A 9439-nucleotide genomic window follows, 5' to 3' on the forward strand; every position below is an offset into this window, starting at 1 on the left:
ATATTAATAACATATTAAAAATAAATACGTTTAATTTTATAAGTACGTTTAAAAATATGTTTTGTTATATATATATATATATGTATATAAATTTATTAATTACCAATGATTTGAAAAAAAAATATTTTTTTTGCAAAGGACCGGCCATAACCAGTTATGGGACCGGAACAGGGACCGAACGGCTTAACCGGTTACCGGTAAGCTTGACCGATTATGGAGGATTTCACCGGAACCGGGACCGGTTATGGAGGGACCGGTTATGGAACGTTTTTGTCTTGATCAGGACCGGCCGTAACCGGTTATGGCCCGGCCCGGGACCGATTTTTGGCCACCTCTAGTTGCAAGTGATTGTCGAAGGTGGGTAAGATCGATGGATGGAGGGTTTTCGACAATCCCTTGTATGATGAGTTTTAGGTCTTCCAAGGACCGCTGAATCGAGTCTACAAAGGCTTGAAACTCAGCCTTTGTGACCAGATCAACCACATGGGTAACCCCTGCAGCAACGGATGTTGCAGGTTGAGCCTCAGCTCCAGAGGCGCCTTCATTGCCTTTTGAAAATATAGGCCTTGAAGGACTTCCATCATGTCCTTGATAGCCCTCTAGTGAGAAGCTATCTCTTGATGTTGCTACATCTTCTTCTTCTTCCTCGGCTTCAGAGGTCGGGTAAGAGAAGTAAGTGTGTTTTCCCATCGCTAGATCAAGTATCAAAGGGGTGGGTTGTGCACGAATAGGAGATCGCTCTAAACGATCTTGGGAGTCAGCAATGCCAGAAGCAACACATGCTTCTAGGTGTGTGAAGGTGGTGGCGAGCCATGAGGCGAAGTGGCTCTTATTTTTTCATCGTCCCTCTGTTGGGAGAGGGGCGATGGATGATGAGGTTCCTTGGCTTCATCATCTCCATAGGCCCGAAGAATGGCCTCTGGACGGTTGGCTAGGTGAGGGATTGGACTGGGTCGTCCATGTTCAATACCCCTTTGACCTTGATCGCCAGGGGTAGTGGTGGTGGTTGCCCTTTGGGTAGTGGGGATGGGAATTGTATGTGAAGGGTCGGGGGATGCATCAAGAGTGTCATCATCATCATCCGATGACGACGACTCCTGTGCTCCCTCGTTGGTGTCAGGAGACGGCTTTAAGTGCTCTGGGGTAGCTGCCCTCGGTTCTTGGGACAGCAGAGAGTGTTCATACTTCTGCCTTATCTTAGGTATCTCTGGTATGACGCTGAGCATGGCGCGTGAAACTGTCCTTTCTGTGGTGTAGCCTTCCTTGGAGATCGTTGGTTGATGGCCGTTCATCAAAAACTGTGGAGTACACAGTTCATCGGCTGGCAGATCATGTCTCCTCATCACATCCCTTATGAAGAGAGCGAGGAATCGAGGGAAGAGAACGGAGGTCAATGGCTTTCCTGCGGCCTTGAGCTTACACTTCTTGACTACCGCTGCATGGATCTCATTATAGATGAGAAAGGCGTAGTCCAGCGGTAGGTTGAAGAAAAGGCCATACATTATTGTCATGATGTTGCTGTTACCTTGATCCATCGACCTCAGTTTGCAGGTAAGGGCTCTGTTCAATATGGAAAAGAACATGTTCCACATTGGGGGAAAGAACTGCCTCTTGAAGTTGGAGGCGTTGCGTAGGTCACGATTGTAACCTAGCATCCTGATGAAGCGAAGGATGTCGGAACTTGTGGGTGGCTCGGCGTAGTGGTCAATGCCGAGTTCTTGGCGTGTAGGGATGCAAAGGACTTTAGAGACCTTTGCTCGGGAGATCTTGACGGAGCAAACCATATCGTTTGGGGGCGTCTATGTCTCCCATGATTCCACGACTTTGGGGGTAGAATTCACAAGTTTGCCTATATTGTTGGACGTACTTGAGAGGTATGCCATTGTATGTTAGTGTCAAGGCGGGTTGGAGGATGCAGTTTTGGAAAAACTTGATCATAATGGCAAACCTGTCTTCAAATAGGTTGGTGCGTAAATCGATCGCGTGATTGTTTGGCTTGATAGGGAGGAAAACCAGTGACGGCTGTCTGCGCCGGTTGATTGCACGTGGCTATCGTTGTTGTTCGATTCATGGGAGGCGGAGGAAGCCATTGCTGTTTGAAGTTGCAGGTTTGTACTATTTGCTGTTCGTCTTAAGTGAGTTGCAGGTTTTATAAAGCGTAAAGAATAAATGAGTAGGGAAGATGAGTATATATAGGCGGATAATGGGAAAGGGCGTTTGAGATAAGTAATATTAAAAGAATAATGATGATGGTGGGAGACGTTTGGCAAAAAGGTGATATGGTGGGGGATCGTGTGCCGTCGTGATAGTGTCATGCCATTAATGTTGGAGGAAAAGTGTCAATCTAGGGATAGTGGATGCGTAATTTGAAGAGGTTTTTGGGAAACAGTCTGTAAATATGGCAGGTTTTTGTGTAGGATGACGTTTGGATTATTTGGAATAATTAAATAATTATTCCAAATAATATCTCTTGATTATTTGGTTCTAAAGACCAGAGCCTCTGGATTCAAAGTCTTTGGAACCAGAGCCCTCTGGTCTCAAAGGCCTATTCATTGTACACACACATACATGCACTTAACCAAAATTTCATATTTGTTTGCATCGCTTTTGCAACCAGAGCCCTCTGGTCTCAAAGGCTCCATTTGTCCTACCCTTTTGCATATACTTAACCATAATTTCATATTTCTTTGCATCGGTTTCGCAACTAGAGCCTCCGGTTCTAAAGACCAGAGCCTCTGGATTTGTTGTCTTTGGAACCAGAGCCCTCTGGTCTCAAAGACCCACTCTTTTTCATGTCGTTTCTCATATTGAGCCACATTTCAAATCATTTTTCATCATCTTTCACAACCAGAGCCTCTGGTTATAAAGACCAGAGCCTCTAGTCATCAAATCAACCACCCTATTGGTTCTAGGGGGAGTTTTAAACTCAAATCTCATCCCATGAATCTTTTGAGGGGGAGTTTTTTTTCATTCATCATAAGTTTTCATTGCATAATTATGCATTTTCCATCCCAGAGCCTCTAGTTCTACTATCCAGAGCCTCTGGACACCAAAATGCTAGATAAATGATGAATAAAACATGTGTATGCAACCAGAGCACCTCTAGGCATACATAATGGGTTTACCATGCTTAACCATAGCCTCTAGTTTATCTATCTAAGGCTCATTATTCATACAACCCAACAATTCATCGATGAACTTATTCATCATGTTTAACCAGAGACCTCTGGTTCCTCATCAAAAAGTTCATGTTTAACCAGAGCCCTCTGGTTCCCCATCCAAAGAGTCATGACCAACCAGAGCGCCTCTAGTTCCATGAGAAAATCTTTTTCATTCAAAAATCCATCTTAATTGAAAACTTTTTTTAAGATTATACAAAATTGCAGCTTTTGTGACTAAAAACTATACATGGGTTTTTAGAAGACCAAAAATTTGTAATTAGTATTTATCTTACAATTAGATGAAATTTCTAAATATAAATCTCTTTTTAAATTCCTTTACATTACTCTACTGTCAGATCTGGGTTTAACATAAAGAAGTCACTCGACCAAAGTAAAGTAAAAATCCCTCTTTGTACCTCTAGTTGTGGTGAGTTTGAATTTCTGTCTGAAGCTGAAAGACTCGAGGCACTCAGAGCTAAGAAAAAACTCAGACTTCAACCACAACAGACTGAGGACAACATAAAGCTGGCCAAGTCTCTTGTTGCTAAAGTTCGTCCGAAGAAGATGTCCAAAAAGATGGTGAATGTTGTCAAGTCCTAGGCTAAATTGCTTTCTATTGCAGAATTTGAGCATGAAAAGGCAATGAAGCTGGTCAACCGAGACAGAAAATGGAGCGAAAAACATCTAAATAAGAGAATAAGTCCTCATCCAATTTCAAACGTCACAATTAGTAGATGAATGAAAGAAGGTGGAGTTCTAGTCTCAATGCTCATCACCAGTGACAATCTTGATGCTGTCAAGGAGTATCCTTCCTACCTAGGTCAGTATGGCTACACTGAATGGCTGGAGATCCGTCAAGCCATTCAGCGCTCAAAGTCAAGGCACAAGCCGATTATTGAATACATCATCAGGGAGCTGATCAAGAAGATGTCAAAATACGTCGTTATACCTACAAAGCCAACACTGAAGAAAGGTGGAAGAAGAAGACCTTCAAGTCCTAATGACGGACCAACCCTAAGGAATGAACATGAAACAAAGTTCTTCTTAGACGAAGTCCTAAAGAATTCGAACAAGCCAAACATCTCAATGTTGAACCTCTCCTTGACAGCGAAGGGTCCTTACATACCCAACACTGTGCACCTCAAGCCTGAGTTATGATTTATTTTCCTTGACTATGAAAGCGAACACAGCTTCCAGATAGTGTCTGAGCTTCATCTCTGTCCAATGGAACATTTCGCGTATATTAGATATTGGTTGGACGATGATATATATGGTTAAATGACAAACCGCAAGATCATAAGAGAATTTCTACGTCGACAGGAGCTTGGAGAAGAAGTACCTGGCTACATCAACCTAAGCGACCTAGATTAGTTATTAAATTCTATCATGTAACTTTGTCTTTCATTGTATGTCTTTTGTATCTATGTCTTTACTTTCAATGTACAACTTATATTTTGTAAGTCTAGAAATGTACTGACTGAAACACTTGTAATTTTTCTTTTGAATGAATGTAAGTATTTCATCAACTTCATTGAAAAATATCCCTGAAAAGAGTAATAGGGACACATGTCTATGAGTTCCAGTATTCTCTTACAGTCACTAACAATCTCTAGTCAGTGAACATGCTTTCTGTTTCAGTTTCTCTTCTTGTACTTTTTCTTAAACTTGTAACTTAAGAAAACTTATTAAGTAAAAACTGATTCATTGAAAAGATCCCAAAATAGTTAAAAGGGACATGTACTTTATATGTAACTTTTCCTTACTATTATTTATTAAGGCAATTTTCTTTATGTTGCTTTGTCATCATCAAATAGGGGGAGATTATTGATCCACTCTCTCATTGATTTGATGATAATCCCTTTTACCTTTCGAAGTATTATGTTTATGTTCTTTTAGTTCCAGTGATCATTACTGAGTCTGTTCAGTGATCGTTGAAACATGTATTGTAAATCCTACAACGACAGCGATACTTCAAGAAGACAAAACTCACACCAAAGAACCTTCAGTGAAAGTCGAAGATTGAAGCTGAAGATTAGTGACTGGCGCGTTTGTGATCTAAAACGGCATTCAACGATTACAACCTGGTCAACATATGTGTGAAGACAACCCTAGCCTCAGTAAATGCTGAAGAGACCTTCAGTGTTATTACAACATTCAACGATCAAATGAAGCTTGTTGTGCAAGATTGTTTTTGTCGTGTCCTTCCATACACAGAGGACAAACCCATTCCCTTTCTAGAGTATAGTACAGAATGGAGCCGACTAGTCAACTCTAGTGCCCACCAACTCCATGAAAGGATGTCTACTCATGAATAGGCAACTGTACTATTCACTATAGCAAAGGACACGTTTTCCTCCAAAAGCTTGATACGTGTTCAAACCCTTCTAAATTGCATTTAATGCAATGGGCATAAATAGATGAGTGCTCTCTCAATGCAGAGAAGACACGCATACACACATACATCTAAAAGAACATTTACGCTTATCTTCAAGCAAGTTAGAATCCCTCTCAAGTATTCTAAGAGTTCTTACACAAGAAGAACATATTTCTTTCTTTATCTTTCAACAAATCTTTTTTATTTTGCTAAGTATATTTGTGTGTAAACTTAGATTGCTTTAGATAGGTTATCTTTACCTTGTTTATTTCCGTATACAATCTGCAAAAATATGTATTCATCTTTCTCTATCAATATCTATTTTTAAATTCGAAATTTTTATATGTTTGTATTCATCCCCCCCCCCTTTTACAAACTGTTCGTCTAAAACTCTTGTAGACCCGGCTGGGATCAACATAAACTGTTAAAAAGAGTAAAAATTTGATAAAGAACTCAAAGGGTATTTGGTTATTATTAATTTCATTTTTTTTAAGTTCAAATAAAATTCATTTTTTTAAACATTAGTTAATAACCGAGAACTCTGGTTAGTCATATTTCCTTGTAAGATTTTAAAAGTAGAGATTAGGAGCTCTTGTCTTTATGAGCCATAAGAGCTCTAGGTATTTCGTATCAAATGATTATGAGAACCTGAGTGGTTGTTGTAATAATTCGGTTTAAAAATTTATAGTTTGAGAATTTGAAATATATATATATATATATACTTATATATATATGTATATACTTATATATATATATATATGTGTGTGTGTGTGTGTGGATTGGTGTATGGGGGAAATGGTTTCATAGCACCCTTATAGCAAAAGGCGGTGATGGCACTTGCTATTTATAGCAAGTGCCTTTGATAAATAAAACTCTCTCTTTGTTTGGCTGATTTGAGAAGAAAATTGTAGGGAGAAAAGAGTGAAAAGAAGCTACAGTTATTGAAGTCAAAAATTTATAATCAAAGGTGAGTGTTTTAATGCTTTGAAGTATCAATTGTTGGTATAGCAATTTTAAAAGATTATGGAATTGACTTATTATGATTCTTATATAAATTCTTTGTGCGGATTTTACTTAAACCGGACAAGTGGTGTCCGGGGTTTTTACCTAAACTGGACAAGGGTTTCCGAATTTGTTTCAAATCGCCCAAGAGGCAATCGATTTCATTTAAACCGGTTGAGTGTTGTCCAGATTATAAATCGCTCAAATTGTGTCCGAATTATAAACGGCTCAAGTGTTGTCCGGTTTATAAACCGTTTAAGGCGTGGACGAATTACCTTCTTATTATCCTAAGTATTTGTCCGGACTTCATATCCGGACAAGGTTGACCGGACTTCATATCCGGTTAAAGTGTTAGAAAATTTTGAGATGTAATGGCGGTGTAACCGCGAGAGAGATGTAATGGCAGTGTAACCACGAGAGAGATGTAATGGCGGTGTAACCGCGAGAAAGATGTAATGGCGGTGTAACCGCGAGAGAGATGTAATTGCAGTGTAACCGTGAGAAAGATGTAATGGAGGTGTAGTCACGAGAGACATAAATAAGTTTATGTGTCAGAGCAGGTTTGATTCTGAACTGATTGTTTGGAAAGTATGTTGTTTGTTTGGGATTTATACACTCACTAGACCTTTTTGGTCTAACGCTCAGTTGTTGGACTAACCTGTTTTGCAGGTCATCATACCTCGCAAGATAAAGGCAAGAGAAAAGTTTAGAATGAATGACATTTAGTACTCATAAATGTATTTTAAGAAAGTTTTTGTTAATCTGTATTTTTTAAACGATGTTACAGTTTGTGTTATGGGTATGATGATGTAGATTATCTGTACATGGATTATGTGGGTTGTTACAGTTGGTATCAAAGCCTTAGTTTAAGGGATCTGGGTATTTGCGAAATACTTAGACTTAAACTAGAGGTGTGGAAAGTTATGATAATAGGTGTCACTAGGTCTATGAACATAGGAATATGTTATAGCTGAACCTATTATGAGAAAGATAGATTATATATGACTGATATAATCTGAGTTATACTGTGAATATGAGAATAATCATGTGTGTTTGAATGTGACAGAAAAAGTCATATACTGAAAAATGGCAGATAATCCCAATCAATCAGAAAGGACCTTTACTGGTTATGGAAGAGGTCGGGGAAGAAGAAACGTAACACAAGGAGAGGACCAGGAAAATGTGATGACAATAGAAATGTGAAGTCGTAGCAGGGGTCGAGGAAAAGGTAGAAGTACTAGACAAGAACAGGAATTGTCGGCTCAAGAAAGTTCAATGTCTGGTCATGGAAGAGGAAGGGCAAGGGGTGGACATAATGTTCCTCATCCCAGATTTATTACCCAAGAAATGTTGGCAGCAGAGATGGGAAAATTCCAAGAAAATTTGGTGAATTTGTTGGGGCGTACAACCCAAAATAATCTAGAAGTGGTAAGAAATCCCGATTATCAGGAGGAAGCCGGAACTAGTACACCGGTAACTGGTACATCTGTACCCCTTACTTCGTCTTCAGTACAAAAAGGAGGAGATATCAAAATGTTTCTTGCTTGTAAACCTCCTAAGTTTTCCGGTGAGCGTGATCCTGTTAAAGCTATGTGTTGGCTTAAGGAGATAGAGCTGAGTCTACAAATCAGTAAAAGTGYAGAAGAGGATAAAGTTATGTTTGCTGTGTCACGTTTGAGATCAAGTGCTTTATACTGGTGGGAAGTCCTGTCCAGTTCAAATCAAACATTTTGAAGACCATGTTGTGGGAAGAATTTATGGTTAAGTTTAAAATGCAGTATTGTCCTGAAGCTGCAGTACGAAAGTTGGAAGATGATTTCCTTCGTCTTGAGCAAAGAAACATGTCAGTCCGCCAGTATACAAAAATTTTCATGGAACAATCTAGGTTTGCTGAAGCCTATATAATATCTGAAAACAGTAAAGTGAGAAAGTATATCTGGGGATTGGAGTCGAATCTTCGGAAGTATGTGATATCCAGGAATCCGACAATATTTCAGGCAGCAGTTGATGCTGCTGAAATACTGGAACAAGATATTAACCGGCAACCACAAGAAAGGGTTGGAGAGAAAGAAAAGGGGAAACTACAATAACTGATTTTCATAGACCAAGGTTTATGGAAAATTTGAATCGACCAATTTCAAGGTTTGCGGATAAAGCATGTAACCGATGTCATAAGATACATCAGGGAAATTGCAATACAGAATCTTGAGTATGCTTTAAATGTCAGGAACCAGGACATATAGCTCGAGACTGTCGGATGACATGGAGGTGTTTTACTTGTAATTCATCTCAACATGTAAATGCCGATTGTCCGCAAGCAAAGAGTCGAGGGTTTGGTTTTGCTGGAGGTCGGGGATCTGGATATTCTGGGGGTCGAGGATTTGGGTATGTGCCAATAGGTCGTGGGCAAATGGATAATCGTGTTAATCCAAGTGGACGGGGAGGGATAAGACAGGCAGAGTCTAATGCAAAAGGGAGAGCCTTTCAGATGACGAGAGGTGAGGCGGAAGAGCACCCTGAAGTGGTAACAAGTACATTCTTCGTTAATTCAGTATGAGCCAAAATTTTATTTGATTCGGGTGCAAATCGTTCTTTTGTGTCACCATCGTTTGTTAATTGTGCACATTTAGAATCTAAAGTATTGAGTGAACATCTAATTGTGGAAACAACAAACGATAGTGAAGTTTCAATTAAGGAAAAAATAGATAAATGCTTCATAAGTATAGAAGGGTGTGAAGTGCCTATACAGTTATTTCCTTTGCCTTTAAGGGAATTTGATATAATTATAGGCATGGATTGGTTAGSTGAAAACCAAGCCAACATAGTCTGTAATGAAAAGATGATTCATATAGACTTACCCGAAAAAGGAAGAGTTGTGATTTATGGAGATCGGCGGGATCGT

This window comes from Cynara cardunculus (assembly GCF_001531365.2).
Source record: "Cynara cardunculus var. scolymus isolate 2C chromosome LG 12, CcrdV1, whole genome shotgun sequence".
NCBI lineage: Eukaryota > Viridiplantae > Streptophyta > Magnoliopsida > Asterales > Asteraceae > Cynara > Cynara cardunculus.